General features: G+C 33.4%; 1 pseudogene; it reads right to left on the bottom strand.

Annotated features, from left to right (window-relative positions):
- Positions 1 to 8,209: 8,209 nt before the first annotated feature.
- LOC102734740 (SNRPN upstream reading frame protein pseudogene) lies at positions 8,210 to 8,418 on the bottom strand (annotated as a pseudogene).
- Between the last annotated feature and the right edge of the window lie 8,361 nt (positions 8,419 to 16,779).

Here is a 16,779-nt window from a genome sequence, read left to right as displayed (position 1 = left end):
GATGTCCTAATCATTCAGAGTTTTTGGTAGGTATTTGCCAAAAGGCATGCATTAAGTACCGTGATGCATCCTAAATAAAAGAGAAAAAAACAACATACTGTCAGGGGAACTCATGAAGAGGTCTTACCAAAATCAAACAAACAAACAAAAAAAGTTAGTGTTTATATAGTTCTATAAAGCTAATAGTAATTGTGGGACTTCAGCAACTTTTTAAAAATAAAAATAAATTTTGAGAACCATGTCTGCCTATGCCATAAATTTGGTATAAACTCTGAAAACACAAGTAGTAAATATACTAGGTCCATGTAAAAGATATTTTACAAACACAAAATAGAGTCAGTTCTCCTAAATAATCACTTTACTTTGCAAGCTAGAAGTTTTAACAATGTCAATACATCTGTATTAGACTGGAATGAAATAAAGTCTCAAAGTGATTTAAAAAAAATGTAAAAATCACATGGAAATTTAAATCCATGACCTTCCTATCAAACATAACCTTAATTAATTACCTGTCCTAATGGGATTGGTCAGCTGTGAGGCTCATGGGTGTTTGTGATAGAAGGGCAGGCTGGGATGGCACCAAGAAGTAAAAAACACACACTAAAAAGCAAACAATTTGGCCTGAAGGGGAAAAAAAAGCCAAGGGTTTTTTGAAATCTCCTCCTTGCTGCCTATGAGTCTTTTCTGATTCCTACTTCTGTGAAAATGAATCCTAAGCATTCTTCAGTTTAAAAAAAGTCTATAAAATATAACCAGAGTGAATAGTTTAGCACCTCTTCAGGAAAGTCTCTTTTATAACATGACATTTTGTACAATGCAAATCAATTCAGGTTATTTAATCAGAAATACTAAAGGATTTCAGTGTAGTATGACCTTCCTTCTATGTGACAACAGTGCCAGAAGTAGTTTTCTAGTTTTTATTAAGCATTTTGGAAAATATCTAGGAAATGTTCCACAAAACAGTCTAATGGTATTAAAATGCACTCCTATCTTATTTTTCAGAGAAAAAGCTATGGCAGTGCCCCGGATATCATTTTAGGCTATTTGCTTCCTCACTGCTAATATCAGTTCTTTGAAATACACAAAATACTCTTCTCTTGAATTTCTTTTTACTTATAAATAATATTATACTCTTTAAATAAGTCATAGAATCATATAATACAATCATATAATAAGTCCTGTTCTTTACAAAATTATGTTTCTTTTCAAATATCCTATCAATGCATAATCTAGAAAGTAGCAACAAGAATAAAGCTAATATCACTGGACCAACTAGATCATTGCATTTATTGTTTATTAAGGATAGCTTTGGAAAATGAGAATAAAGATACACTGTCATTGGATTTATGAGTGTGGTGATGGTGACTAATGAACTAAAGTATGTACCTTGGACATATCATCTCATTATTACCCCCAGGCCCATTCAGCTAGACTCCTTCTGATGCACTTCCCCTCAGAATCAAAATATTTGGTGGCAGGTATCATGAAGAGCATGGTCCCAGTAAGACACAGCTACACAGAGAGATGGCTGTCCTCACCGAAAAGGTTAGATCCCTAGGAAGATGTATGCTGGTTTGAGGAGGCAGCATCCTGTAGAGAAAAGGGCATAGATTTAGGATTTCATCATATCTGGCTTTCAATGTGGTTTTGAGCCTTCAGCAAGTCACTTAACCTGAGTCTCGGGTGTAAAACAGAGATAACAATACCTTTTAGAACTTCTGAAGGGACTACATGAAGTAACATATAAGATACCTGGCCATACAAAGTACTCAGAAAATGTTAATTCCCCCCCTTTCACTTGTTACTATGGAAACTTCTTATTTTCTTAGCTTTGGAGCTACAGCTGAAATTCTGAGAAAACAGGAAAACTGACATTTAATATGCTTTATATATTTGTATGTAGATGTGAGTTGATGTGTGTGAGTGCATGCACACAGAAAGAAAATGAATACATGAATGTGTTAAGTGGTTTCAAACAAATTTGGTTAGTATTCTAGGCTTTAAAGTTGATCAAAATTCCTAGAATCATACCTTTTCCAGAATTTAGTAACATTATGACTCTAAAAACTGCTACTTACCCTGTGGAAGAGCAACCCAATAATCACATATTCTATTTCATCTTATATTTTCTCCTTTTCCCCTAAGTTGGTGAATTGAATGAATGTAATTCTGGGTAACTGACTGACCTCTTACTTTAGACATGATATAGAGATTCATACATCAAGATGTCTGATGAAAGCAGTTATTCAGCACTTGAGGACATTGTGTCCCCAAATTCCAAGAGTTCACAAGGTCACTGAAAAAATTGCATGAGGTAATTGATGCTGAGTGTTTAGAAAACAGGCAGACGCTCAACTTCTCTTCAAGGAGGAGGAGAAAGGGGGTGGTCAGAGACGAAAGAGGAGAGATGAGCACAATATAGCTACTCTGTTCAAGGGACGGTGAAGAGAAGCAGAACTCAGGGAAAACTACAAAACTCTAAGCATCAAACTAAAATCAAGTCAAGAGTTTGGCCATTATCAGAGGCACCTGGGTGGCTCAGTCGTCAAGCTTCTGCCTTTGGCTCAGGTCATGACCCCAAGGTCCTGGGATGGAGCCCTGCATCGGGCTCCCTGCTCAGCAGGAAGCCTGCTTCTCCCTCTCACACTACCCCTGCTTGTGTTCCTTCTCTTGCTGTGTCTCTCTCTGTCAAATAAATAAATAAAATCTTTAAAAAAAAAAAAAGTTTGGCAATATCAGGGGTTACAATAATAAATACTGTGAAAAATATGAGGATTACATAAATACAACAGTAACAGGTAAAAGCATAAAATGGAGAAGTATTACATAAAATAATGCAATGTTAAACATTGTTACTCTGAGAATAAATATTTTCATAAAAACATTCATATTAAGCTAAGTATGCTGAAATTATTTATTCTAGGCAATATTACTAGGACCTTATTACTCTGGATAGCTTTAACAGATCCAATGTAGTGACTTAGCTTAAAAAATAAATTCTCTAATCTCTGACTGTTCAGGATCCAATCTGTTTCAGGAAGATGTTAAATCATGTTAAGGTATTCATGAGCAACAACTATGTTTGAAAACCTGAATACTATAATTGCTATCAATGAAATATATTACATTTCAAAGTACTTTATAAAAGAACTTTAAACTCTACCATTTTTGTTAGCAAAGTTAGGAAGACAAAAAAGTACACTTAATGGAAATATCACCAGAATACTAGCAAAAAACTCTCTTTTGTTTGTTTTAATCCTAACATCCCAATTGCCCCATCCCAGGCCAATGAAAAAAGGTGAAGCAGAAAAAAGCAGCTCAACCAACTCATTATATACTGATTTGAACAGAAAAAAAATCTACATAGAATAATTTCTCTAAAATAAGCTCTGCATAGATTTTATAATCCACAATGTTTTGTTTTGTTTTGCTTTAAATGTTTCTTTTGGGGAGGGGACATCACACTTCTACTCAATTAAGAGAAACATTTTTACAGCCTTGAGGTCTTTTATATTTTTTACACTTACCATGCCACAAATTCATGGGGAATGGGTTCCAGTGCTCCTCAAAACTTTCTTCAATGGTTGCTTCTTATCTGAATGTACTAAAATAGCTTTAGTTCAAGACTAAAATATAGAATCCATGCATGACTTCACCTTCAACATTAAATCCATATCTAATCTATCATCATGGTCTAGTATCACTTGTAATGCACAGATTTTAGGTATGTAGTTTTATGAGTTTTATTCACACACACACACACACACACATAAATGTATATACCTTGTAGCCACCACCCCATCAAGATACAGAACATTTCTATCACCCCTAGGAAGTCCTTCTTGCTCTTTTCCAGTCAATCTCATCTCCCACTGTCATGCCAGGCTACTACTTTAAAAAATTTTTTCTGTCAGTATATATTCATTTTGCCTGTTCTGGAACTTTATGTAAATTAAACCATACACTCTATATTCTTTTGTATCTGGAGCCTGTTACTCAATAGAATGCTTTTGTGATTCATCCATGTTACTGTTTCAGTTGTATATTACATTACATGAAAGTACCAGTTTTTTTCTTCATTCTCCTATGGAAGAACATTTGTGTTGTTTCTAATTACTGAACATTACAAATAAAGCTGCTATGAATGTTCTTCTTATACAAATCCTTTCATGTACATATATTTTCATTTCTCTTGAATAAATACCAAGAAGAGCAAAATCATATGTATATGTTATAAATAACCATTTTATACTCCGATCAGCAGTGTGTCAGAATTCCAGTTTCTCCACCTTCTCGCCAACATCTACAATCATCTTTTTAAAAAAATCATTTTCATGAATTGCTCTTCGGCCATACATCCCTTCAAAGGTTAACCTTCACGGAGTCTGACCTCCATCCCTTCCTCTCTCTCAAAAGTTGCTGCATGAACATTGTCGTGATTATTGTTTTGACTTTAAAAAGTATTTATAAATAACCACTGACTCCTACATCTACATCTCAGTCTAATCTATTAAATAGTGAAGTCTACAGCTAGTCTAATATAGTAAATAGTTCAAAATTTCTCTTTTTAATGTTAGCTATTTTAACAAGTATGAAGAAGCATCTCATGGTTTTAATTTGCATTTGCCTGATGACCCATATGGCTTTTTTATGCTTACTGGCCATTTGTGTATCTTCATTTCCAAAAATTATATTCAGGTCTTTTGTTGACTTCCTTATGATTGAATTTTATGAGTTTCTAATATATTATGCATGAAGCTACTTTGTCAAATAAATGTATTTTAAATACTTTTCCCATTGTGTAGCTTGTCTTTTCATTTCTTAATGAGGTTTTTAAAAAAATACATTTTTTATGTTGATGCAGTTAAATTTGTCAATTTTTCGAAGATAAGTGTCTCTTGTGTCCTATTAAAGAAATCTGCACCTACTCCAAAGTAATGAATATATGTTCCTATGTTTTCTTACAGAATTTTTAATGGTATAGTTTTTATATTATTTAGGTCTGTAGCTATTATTTTTTGTATAGAGCATGAATATAGAGTCAAGAATAATTTTTTTTCCCACACAGAGACCTAGTTGATGTTATACAGAATCATTTGTTTAAAAGAATACCATTTTCTAATTGAGTTGCCTTGGTACCCGTATTGAAAATCAATAGACTTCATCTGCATCTGTTTTTGGACTCTTTTCCATTTAATTGCTTTTCTCTTTCTGCATCAATACTACATGGTCTTCATTACTATAACTTTACATCTTTTGCATTTCCATATACATTTTAGAGACATTTTACTAACTTCTACCCTGCCAGAGTTGTAATAGAATTGTGCTGAATTTCCAAATCAATTAGTAAAGACTTGATATCTTAACAATATTGTTTTGATTCATGAACAATGTACATATTTATTTATTTAGGTCTTTTCTAAGTGTATCTCTGAAGTGTATTGTGGCTCTCAATGTACAGGTTTTGTAATATTTGTTAAATTTATTTCTGAATATTTTATGTTCTTAAATTATGTTCTAAAATTTCATTTTCCATTTTCAGTATATAGAAAGGCAGTTGATTTTTATACATTGCACTTGTACGATATGATCATGCTAAATACATTTGTTAGTTTCCATAAGTATATTGTGAATTCCATATCATTTTCTACCAAAATATAATATTTTTCTGGAAATAAAAATAATTTCACTTGCTTCTATTTATTTGTTTGCAATTATTCTTCTTACCTTGTTACACTGACTACGGTATCCACTGTAGTGGTGATTAGAGGAATAAAAGTGGGCATGTTTCCAATGCCCCTTATATTAGGGAGAAAGCAATTATTATTTCACAATTAAGTCAGCTATGCATTTCCCATAAATTATCAGATTGTGGAAATCCTTTTATTTCTATATTGGTGAGAATTTTTATTATGAATGTTTAGCTGAAACTTTTGTCAAATGATTTCTCTGCATTTACTGAAATAATAATATTAATTTTCCCTTTGATCTGGTTATGTGGTGAATTACGTTGTTTAATTTTTTAATGTTGAATCAACCTTACACTCCTGAAAAAAAAAAAACACCAATTTGTTGTAATGCAATATCTTTTTAAAATATTGCTGGTGTCAACACAAAATGAACAAAACTTTTAGAATCTCTAAAAGTAAGAAAGAGAGTTTTATTTGAGCCTAAGTTAGGACAGCTGCCCAGAAAACATGCTCTTCACAGGGATGAAAGTGCTCCAAAGAATGAACAGTTTTACAAGGTTATATGCTTTTTTACATCTTGTAAAAGCTCAGAAGATTATAGATTAACATATAGGTAGGAATAATTTTTTAATGTTAGGGAATGCAGGGAGTAGGAGCACTGATCAATATCTTAAGGACTAGATGGTTTTCCTTTAGGCTACTCATTTACAAAGTGGGTGTACATTGTACGTTTGGTGGGCCATAAATCAGGCTTTTAGTTTAAACAAAGTTTATATACAATCACGCTGACTTAGAAAGAAATCTAAAATAGATTCCCTTATATTCCAGGCCTTTAGAAGCTTTTTCTCTTATCACTGGGTTCAACTCATTAATATTCTATGAATGATTTTTACATTTGTGTCCATGAATGCTATTAGTTGGCAATTTCTTTTCTTATAATATCCTTGGCAGTTTTTATATTGGGGTTTTGCTGGTTTCATAATATGAGCTGGGAAATGTTTTGTTCTTCCTAAGTATGTCTGTGTGATATTGGTATTATTTCTTCTTTATATGTTTGATAGAACTCACCAGTAAAGCCACTTGGGCCCAGAGCTTTCTTCAGGGGAATATTTTTAATTATACTTTATTAAATACAAGGTTGCTTCAATTTTTTATTTCTTCTTACATTGAATTTAGATGTAATGTCAATGAATGCATCTAGGTGTGTTTCAATAAAACTTCATTTACAAAAGCAAGCATGGGCTACATTTGACCCTCAGGCTATAATTTGCCAACCCCTAACTTAGATCACTGATTCTAAACATTTCTTTTATTCTTATATAAACATATTAAAGATATAAAATTGTAATCATTCCTTTTTCTTTTTTATTGAAGAATGGATTTTAAATATCTAAATGTTTGAGTATTTTCAACATGTTATTATTATTAATTTTAAGATATACCCACTGAAATCAGAAAATATATTCTTTTTTTTTTTTAAAGATTTTGTTTATTTATTTGAGAGAGAGAGAATGAGAGACAGAGAGCACAGGAGGGAAGAGGGCAGAGGGAGAAGCAGACCCCCTGCTGAGCAGGGAGCCCGATGTGGGACTCTATCCTGGGACTCCAGGATCATGACCTGAGCCGAAGGCAGTCGCTTAACCAACTGAGCCACCCAAGCGCCCAGAAAATATATTCTTTTTAGAGATAATATTTTTATTATATTGTCAGCTGATTCAAATACATTGTTGAAAACAAAAAAAAGTGAGAAAAAGACAAAACAGAAAGGGAATAATTAGTAAATAAACATGGGAAAGTATTTCACATCTTATTTGATAATGAATATGATGTGTATTTATAACTCAGTAGGCACAAATGATACATAATTAAAACAACCAGTGCAGGTGAAAGTGTATTGTAACTAGCAGTCCACTTTCTCAAGGCAACAGACAATAATACAGTACTTTATAATATAATTTTGTAAAATGTACCTTAAGTTTATATTCCTTGATTCAATTTATTTCATATCTTCATATCTAAGGAAATGATCCTATCTGTTATGCATAGCAATTCACTGAAGCTTTTATCAAACTACCAGAAAAAACATAAAACATAAAACAACAAAAAAAAAAACAAAGAAAAGTCTCCTCACAAAAGGGAACTACAAAACATTCATTAGCAGGATATTCAGCAGCCATTTATAATGAAGTATGTTCACATAATGTTAATTTGAAACTCAACAGAAATTAAGTATGCATAAAACTACCTAAAAACCATGCACAACAATGACTTCAAAATAATACAGACAAAAGTGTCAGGGTAAGAACATCAAGGTCCTGTTCTTTTATTTTTAAAAAATTTTCTGCAATGTGTTTATCATGTGAAATTTTTAGGGAAAAAAATTCTTTTAACATAACCCAAATAATTAAGTGGCCTTTTAAACACCCCATTCTTTAGTTCTTTATTCCTGACCATGACTGCATCAGCTCTAACCTGGTTTTTCACTCAGAAATCAGCTACCCGTATGTTCCAATACTGCTTTAACCATCTCTTGGTGTCTCAGCTAAGAATGCCTGTCTCAGTTCCACCTAGAAATCTACCACAGGTACTTGCTGCCGCTGAGATCGTCTTGGGTACAGCTGACACTCCTGGTTGCTCAGTAAGGATGTCTTTCTATGTTTGACTTGAACTTCCCCCTCTGTTCCACAGTCCACATCAGGTATAAGCAGTTTCTGGCCCGTTCTATCATGCTGCTAGCTGCTCCTCAGAATACAACATCAGAATACCCGGTGGCTTTCCACTCTACCAGATATTTTATATCATTTTACTCCTATAAAATTTGTTACTAGTCACTGCCTCAAACTATGGTCTGTCTTGGTGAATATTTTGTGTGCACTTATATAATGCAGTCGCTGGGTCCCACGTTCTACAAATACCAGTAGATCAACTTGGTTGATTGTTTCATTCAAATTTCCTATATTTTGACAGTTAAACAGATGTGAAAATCTCCAACTGTGATTGCTGATTTGTTTATTCTTCCCCACTTCTGTCAATTTTTGCTTCATGTATTTTGAAGCTCTGATTTTAGGGGCATATACATCTGGGACTCGTATTTTCTTGAGGAATTGATCTTTTAATTATGACATGACCCTAATTATCTCCAATAATACACCATGTTTTGAACCTTACTTTGTCTAATGTTAATGAAGACATACCAGCTTCTTATGCTTAGTGTTTACATGATACATCTTCTACCATCGTTTTACTTTCAGCTATGTCTTTATAGTTAAAGTATGTGTCTTATAAACAGCATATAGTTAGTTGGCTCTTGCTTTTCTATCCAGCCTCAAAATTTGTCTTTTAATTGGAATATTTAGTCCATTCAAATTTAGTGCATTTGTTGATATGATTGGGATTAAGTCTACTCGCTTGCTTTTTGTTCTCTCCTGTGGTGTTTCCCCTCTCTTTTTTGAATTAAACCTGTATTATTATTTTTCCTTTCTGTCTCCCTTATTGGCTTTTTAGCTAAAAATTTCATATCATTTAGTGTTTTCTTTGAGGATTATATTATACATCCTTAACTCATCATGGGCTATGTAGAATTAGTATCCTACCTCTTTTTCTGTTAACAAAATTATAGTACAATCTATAATACTATTTATATTCTACTCTCCTTCATGCTAATACTTTCATATATTTTGCCTCCACATATGTCTATTAACTCTTAAAAGAGTTTAAAAAGGGGAAAAAACCCCTATATTTACTTACACAGTTAGCAATTTCAGTGCTCTTCCTTATTTCTTTTCCATAGGTCTGAATTTTCACCTGGTGTAATCTCACTTTAACCTCAACTCTCTTTAAAGTTTATTCAGTTTGTGTCTGATAACTGTGAATTCCCTCAGTTTTTATTACCTAAAAATTCCTTCATCACGTCTACATTTTTATAGATTACCTTTTCTGGGTGTAGAATTCTAAATTGATATTTTTTCCTTGAATGTCACATTTTAAAGATATTATTACATTATCTTTTTTCAAAAGATTTTACTTATTTATTTGAGAGAGAGATCATGAGCAGGGGTGAGGGGTAGAGGGAAAAGCAGACTCCCCACTGAGCAGGGAGCCTGATGTGGGACTCGATCCCAGGACCCTGGGATCATGACCTGAGTTGAAGGCAGACACTTAACTGGACTGAGCCACCCAGGTGCCCATTACATTATCTTTTAGCTTCCATTGGTTCAGGTGAAAAAGCAGCTATCATTAATATCAATGTTTCCCTAATATGCAATGTGTCTTTCTTTCCTTAAGCTGTTTAAAAGACTCTCTCTGTATCTTTGGTATTAGCAGTTGACTGCAACAGACTTAAAGGTAGTTATCTTTGTATTAATCCAACTTGCTGTGCCCTGAGTTTCTTGGATCTGTGCATTGGTTTTTGGTAAAATTTGGAAAAATCTTCTCAATATTTCTTTGACTATTTTTCTGTTCCATTTTCTCTCTTCTCTCATTCTAGAACTTCAGTAACATACATATTAGATTACTTGATACTGTCCCTGAGATCAGTGAGCCTTTGCTAATTTTAGTTTTCTCAGTTGTTCAGTTTGGAAATTTTCTATTGATCTTCAAATTCATTGATCCTTTTTTCTATTATAGATAATCTGCTTCTGCTATTAGTATCATCCAGGGAATTTTTATTTTAAGTTTTTAAAATTTTAAGTTCTTGGATTACTATTTGATTTTTTAACAATAATCTTATCTCTCCAGAAATTACCAAACCTTTCAGACAATATTTTAATCATATTCCCATAAATCCTCTAACATGTTCAAACCTAGTTATTTTTAAATCCTTATCAGCTTACTTCAATTCCTAGATTGGCTGTGGGTCTGTTTCTATTGATTGATTTTACTTTTGAGTATGAGCAATATTTCCTTGTATAGTGGTTAATTTATGTGTCATTTTGACTGGCCACAGAGCACTAAGATTAAACATTTCTGGGTATGTCTGTGAGGGTGTTTTTGGATGAGATTAGCATTTAAATTAGTAGACTCAGTGAAGTAGATTGCCCTGCCCAATTGTAGGTGGGAAGCATCCAAGTCACTGAGGGCCTGAATAGAACAAAAGGCAGAAGAAGCAGGAATTTGCCCCTTTTTTCTGTCTCACTCCTTGAACTGGGACATCTCATTTCATCTTCTATTTCTTTGACCTGGGACTTCTACCATGGTTCTTGTGGTTCTCAGACCTTTGGACTGAAGCTGAATTACACCATTAACAATCCAGGGTCTCCAGCCTGCAGATGGCAGATTGTGGGACTTCTCAGCCCCCATATCATGAGTCAATTCCTCATAATAATTCTCAATAAAGATATATGGATATAGATACAGAGTTGACCCTTGAACAACATGAGGGTTGGGGTACCAACCCCCCACACAGTCAAAAATCCATATATGATTTTGTTTTCCCCAAAACTTAACTACTAATAGCCTACTGTTGACCAGAAGCTTTACTGATAACATAAGGCATATTTTGTATATGTATTATTTATTGTATTCTTACAATAAACTAAACAACAGAAAAGAAAATTTTATTAAGAAAACCATAAGGAAGAGAAAATACATTTACAGTACTTTACTATAAAAAATATCCACATTTAAGTGGACCCACACAGTTCAAACCCATATTGATTGAGGCTCTACTGTAGATACAGAAAAGAGATATATAATACTGGTTCAATTTCTCTGGAAAACCCTAACTAATACATTTTGGATTTTTTTTTTTACATACTTAGTAATTTTTTCATTATATGCTGACTTTGCAAATGATGTATAGTAGAGGCTCTACATTCTGTTATATTCTTCTGAAGAATGTTGTATTTTGTGCTAATATAGTTAATATAGTGGAGGATCCACACTGGTTTTGTGGAAGCTTCTTTTTTTAACTTATTCATATATTCATTTCACTTTTATCTTCAGTGCTAGGACAAAACCAAGTCCTATCAACATGGTCTTTACACCTATGGGTTGCCCTTCTGGTTCTTGAATAGAAAACTTATGATATTTATCAAGCTCCTCTAAGTAATGGAATTTTTATTTCAATACACTGCCATATAGAAAACATCACTTTTATTTAAATTTTTAAAAATTTTTAAGCTAGGCGGCCAACAGTAAAAATGTTATTATTTTTTTTTAATGCTGAATAAATGGGTGGTTATAAAAGGTTAACTGATTTGTCCAAGTTAAGTAAGTGGAGGGGCATGATTCAGATCCTGGATCCCTGACTCTACAGGCCACTTTCTTAATCTCTGTGTGAAGAGCATGTGTCAGGGGAAAATGTCTATTAGGAGGAACCACAGGCAGTATCTACAGAGCTCTATGTAACACATACAGGGTAGCAGCACTGTAAACCATGTTTTGTATCAAAATATTTAGGTTCTATTCAAACATTTTGGAAAAAATGTAATAGTGCATAGAAGGAGGTCATTAATTTTTAAATTTTGTATTTAACCAATATTAGTTTGATTCTGAGAAAATAAGTTACATATTTTGCAGACAGAAAGGGAAGTTTTTGGAATGGGCTATGTAAGCTTTTTGTAATATATTTCAAATATGGCAATTTCCATCATTTGAGCCATGTGAAAAATATCAAAGTATTAACAGAATTTGGTATAAAATTCAAATTATGCTGATAAAACCATGTCTCATTAGTTTGGGAACAGTTAATAAATGGAGGTTTTCAGCTATTGGTCTTTGGGTTTCAAGCTATGTTATGACTGATAAAGACCACAAAGAAGTATCCAAAGCAACTTCTGATGAGCCCAATTTGTTCACTCAATAAGTATTTCTTAAGCACATAATTAGTGCCATGGTAAGCCAGGCCCCTTCCAAGGAACTGTATGGTGTCCCCCTTCCAAAGAACAGTATGGTGGTCATGGGGCTGTCTGGCCATGACTCTGGCACTTGCTGACTCCAGGCATGAGAACTCTATGACCACCTTCCTTTTTAACAACTGGAAGTTAAGTGTGCCATGGAGATTGTGGAATTGACAAACAGTGAGATTCTACAACATTGACACATAGGATTCTAATTCTTTTGAAGGAATCCACAGTCACTAAGGATACTTCTAGTTGAATATATAACACTTACAAGGGTTTTGAAGATAATTCAGAGATTTATCTGCATCCATTCTCTTAGAAGGAAGATGTCACAGGCTTTTTTAAATAAAAAATTCCTCCTGAGTACTGAACATGTATTCAAGTCTATTGAAGGTTAGATCATTTCTCATAGTTTTCAATGACAAAAAAAAAAAAAAGAGTAGAAATACCTAAAGAATGTGTATGTATTGAATTTCTACAAACTTTGTCAGCCACAAGATGTGGAACAAGGTATTTCTGCTTCTTATTGAGTTAATCCACTGATAAGGCTTCCCATAGTGTGGTTTAAAATGTGCATTTCCCTACCACGAATTCGAATCCTTTAATGAGAATAAGCCTAGGGGCTTTTTTTACTGCATTAACTGCTAACCCTGTTCCCATAGGTATTTTCATCTCCACTTACCACCCAATCTGAGTATTATAATTGAAAAGATGCAGAGAGGTCATCTAACTATTCTAAAATCCCCTCTGCTACATCCACCACAGTATGTAGTCACTCAACATCTCCTTGAATATCTGGACATAGGTCTTTTTAACTTTTAAAAAGTTTTTCCTTACAGATTATTTTTAATATCTTTTTTGAAGTATAATTGACATATTAGTTTTAGGTGTAAATCTAATGATTCAATATTTGTATATACTGCAAACTAATCATCAGAGTCTAGTTTCCCCATCACCATATTAAGTTATATAATATATCATGCGGTATTACTGACTGTAGTCACTACGCTGTACATTACATTCCCATTACTTATTTATGACTAGAACTTTGTGCCTCTTGATCCCCTTTTCCCATTTTGCCCACCCTCCAATCCCCCTCCTCTCTGGCAACCACCAAGCTGTTCTCTGCTTCTGTTTAATTTTATTTCGTTTGTTGTCTTGATTTGTTCTTTAGATTCCACATATATGTGAAATCACACGGTATTTGTCTTTCTCTGCCTGACTTGTGTCAGTGTAATACCCTCAAGGTCCATCCATACAAGATTTCATTTTTTATGGCTAAGTAGTTTCCATTGTGTGTGTGTGTGTGTGTATACACACACACACACACATATATATACACACACACACACATACCACATCTTCTGAATCCTTTCATCCATCAATGGATATTTTGGTTGTTTTCATAATAATATCTTGATATATTAATTTTATTCTGCCATCTGAGTACCTAACCCCCCCCAAAAAAAACCTAAGCTCTCTTTCATATGATAACCTGTCCAGCTTCTGAAAGCCACTCACAACCTCTTTCTGGGCAAAACATCCTAGTTGCTCTTCCTTGGGCTACCCTTGCCCTTTGAAAGACAACCACATGCTGAAGACATTGCAGAGGGAATTTTTGTATATATAATTTTTGTTCTTTTAGAAAAAGGTGTTTTATGTTTATTAGATTCTAGTCATTTGAACTAAAATTTAGCACATGAAAGTAAGAGCAGCTTCTATGGCCTGAATTCACCCAGAATTACAGCTTGTTAGAGCTTGGTGATTGGTGTGGAGGGTGAAATTAGATTACCAACCAGAAAGAGCAATTATTCCCTCTTGTACTGCTCAGCTTCAAAATTCCACTACTTACATTCATATTTAACTAACATATTAAGCCCCTAATCTGGCTCCAAATACTATGTAATGTGCTTTCATATACCTTTACATTAGCTGAGGAACCTAATTATCTAAGGAACCCTGAAGATGTGTGGCAGGAAAAGGTCTCACTTACTCAAAGCTTCAGCTCTGAAGCTCATGAAACCATCATTTATGAAGTCAGACACCATGATGACTGCTTTTATACATTTCATTTCACTTCATTACCAGTTCCAGAGATAATTATTTTTATATTCACTTTATTTTTTAAAAGATTTATTTGAGAGAGAGAGAGCAGGGGGAGGGGCAGAAGGAGAAGGAGAGAAAGAATCTTAAGCAGGCTTCATACTCAGCATAGCCGATGTGGGGCTCAATCCCATGACCCTGAGATCATGGCCTGAGCTTAAATCAAGAGTTAACTAACTGACCCACCCAGGTGCTCCTTAATATTCTTTATTTTCTTAAAATTACAACACTACCAAACATGCTTTCCAATAGGTTGTAATCAATACCAATAGGATGTTTAAAAATATTTTTAATTATGGAAATTAAAGTAAGTTTTTAAAAAATAAGAGCATGGGGCAACATTATGTGAAACAAAAAGCTCTGATTATATAAGACACAAAATTTGTAAAGAAACCACAAATAGATGTACCTGGTAGTCACTCATCTAAAGTTTCGATGAAACTGTAAATGTTGCTTATTCCCCAATTTCAACACATTGTGATAGCTGATGATTCAACTAAGTAATAACTGATCCCAGGGAGAGGTCTTTAAGCCACAAACTTCTCCATTCCATTCACTTCTGAGACTATAAAATAGCTGTACTATTCCTGGGCCAGTCACTTCTCATTTCTTACAAGAGCATCCAAGAGAAGGAACTGGTTGCAAAGTGTGAGGTAAGAGAGGTCTTAAATATTGTAAACTAGGATAGATTAGATAGATAGATAGATAGATAGATAGATAGATAGATAGATAGATAGACAGATAATAGACAGACATATCCTGTAAAATGTCAAAATTAAAATTATAGAGAATGTAACTCAATGGTTGCTTGAATTTGTAAACTTAGTAATTAAATAATCATTTTGGGTATTATGCTTTATCATTTTACCCCTGACATCACCTAGTACAATGCTTCACTCTGAGAAGTTATGCTCTGTGTGTGTTTATTTATGTCTGTGAGGAGTGTGTGTGTGTGTGTGTGTGTGTGTAAAATTGCCTATTCTGCCAGTCTTCCTATAGAATTCTGAAATTCCCTGGAATTTTAATTCCCTATCTTATTATAATCATAATATTCATCTGGTATTTTTTTAAATCTCAATTTGACTTTTGATCAATATGATCTAAAATAAAGACAGAGTTCAAAACTTGATTATAATTTTTCTTTTACATTTTATTTTTCTGTATCATAGATATTTAGGAAGCATCAAGAGGTGATGAAATCCCCCTAGAATCTCCATTAATCACCTCAAAACACCCCAAAATAATAATAATAATATGGGCAATTAACATTTTCCTGAATGTAAAAGTTTAAATTAAATAACCTTCAGAAAACTTTGTAGTGTGTTGACCTATAATTGTATAATTAAATACTTAATTTAGCTCATTTTTCTCAAAAATTTATTAGCAATTATAACTAATACATTATAACAATTTGTATCATAAGATAAAGACGCTACAATCAAAATTAAAATATAAAATGAAATGCTTTGGAAATGTCCTTTCCCAAATGTCAAAAATAGGTCCCTCTAAACAGCATAAAATTTTTTGGGTTACCTGAGAACCAAATCAAATTTCTGTCACCTAAATTAATTTGTCATTATTATGTTGTTTTGAACTTCCTGAGCTCAGTAAATAACTGCTTACCCCCACACTAGCATTCTCTGTATAAACTGAGGCTGTATTTCATTACAGAAACTACTATTACCATATACAGAGATTATTCTGTAATAATATGTGAAAGTTTATTTTTAAAAGAATTGATGTAGTTGCAAAGTACCTTTGATTTTATCCAAACAACAATGTGCTCCATTAATAAATAGATTGATACCCTAAGATTAAGTTTGCCTAAAGTCAAAGAGTTGTTAGTGACATAATCAGTACGACAACTGGATCTTCCAAATTTATACTAACATTTGGTCTTTCTCCTGACTTCTAGGATATTTCTGAGTAAGATGAAAGTTCTCCTTCTGATCACTGCCATCTTGGTAGTAACTGCTGGTTTCCCAGTAAGTATCCATTTCTATATTCCAGAGTATTTATGAATGTTTTTTGTTCTAATTCATGAATCTTAGGGATTTTTTTTCCTCCACACACTGTATTTCTACTTTATAAACATGCCTGATATCTGCCCCTTTAACATGATATTCTAGAAAATACTGTAAATC

The sequence above is a fragment of the Leptonychotes weddellii genome, chromosome 2, assembly GCF_054177405.1.
Source record: "Leptonychotes weddellii isolate Sample4059 chromosome 2, ASM5417740v2, whole genome shotgun sequence".
NCBI classification, from domain to species: Eukaryota; Metazoa; Chordata; class Mammalia; order Carnivora; family Phocidae; genus Leptonychotes; species Leptonychotes weddellii.
The sequence above is the reverse complement of the archived record's forward strand: the minus strand, read 5'-3'. Positions and strand labels throughout refer to the sequence as shown.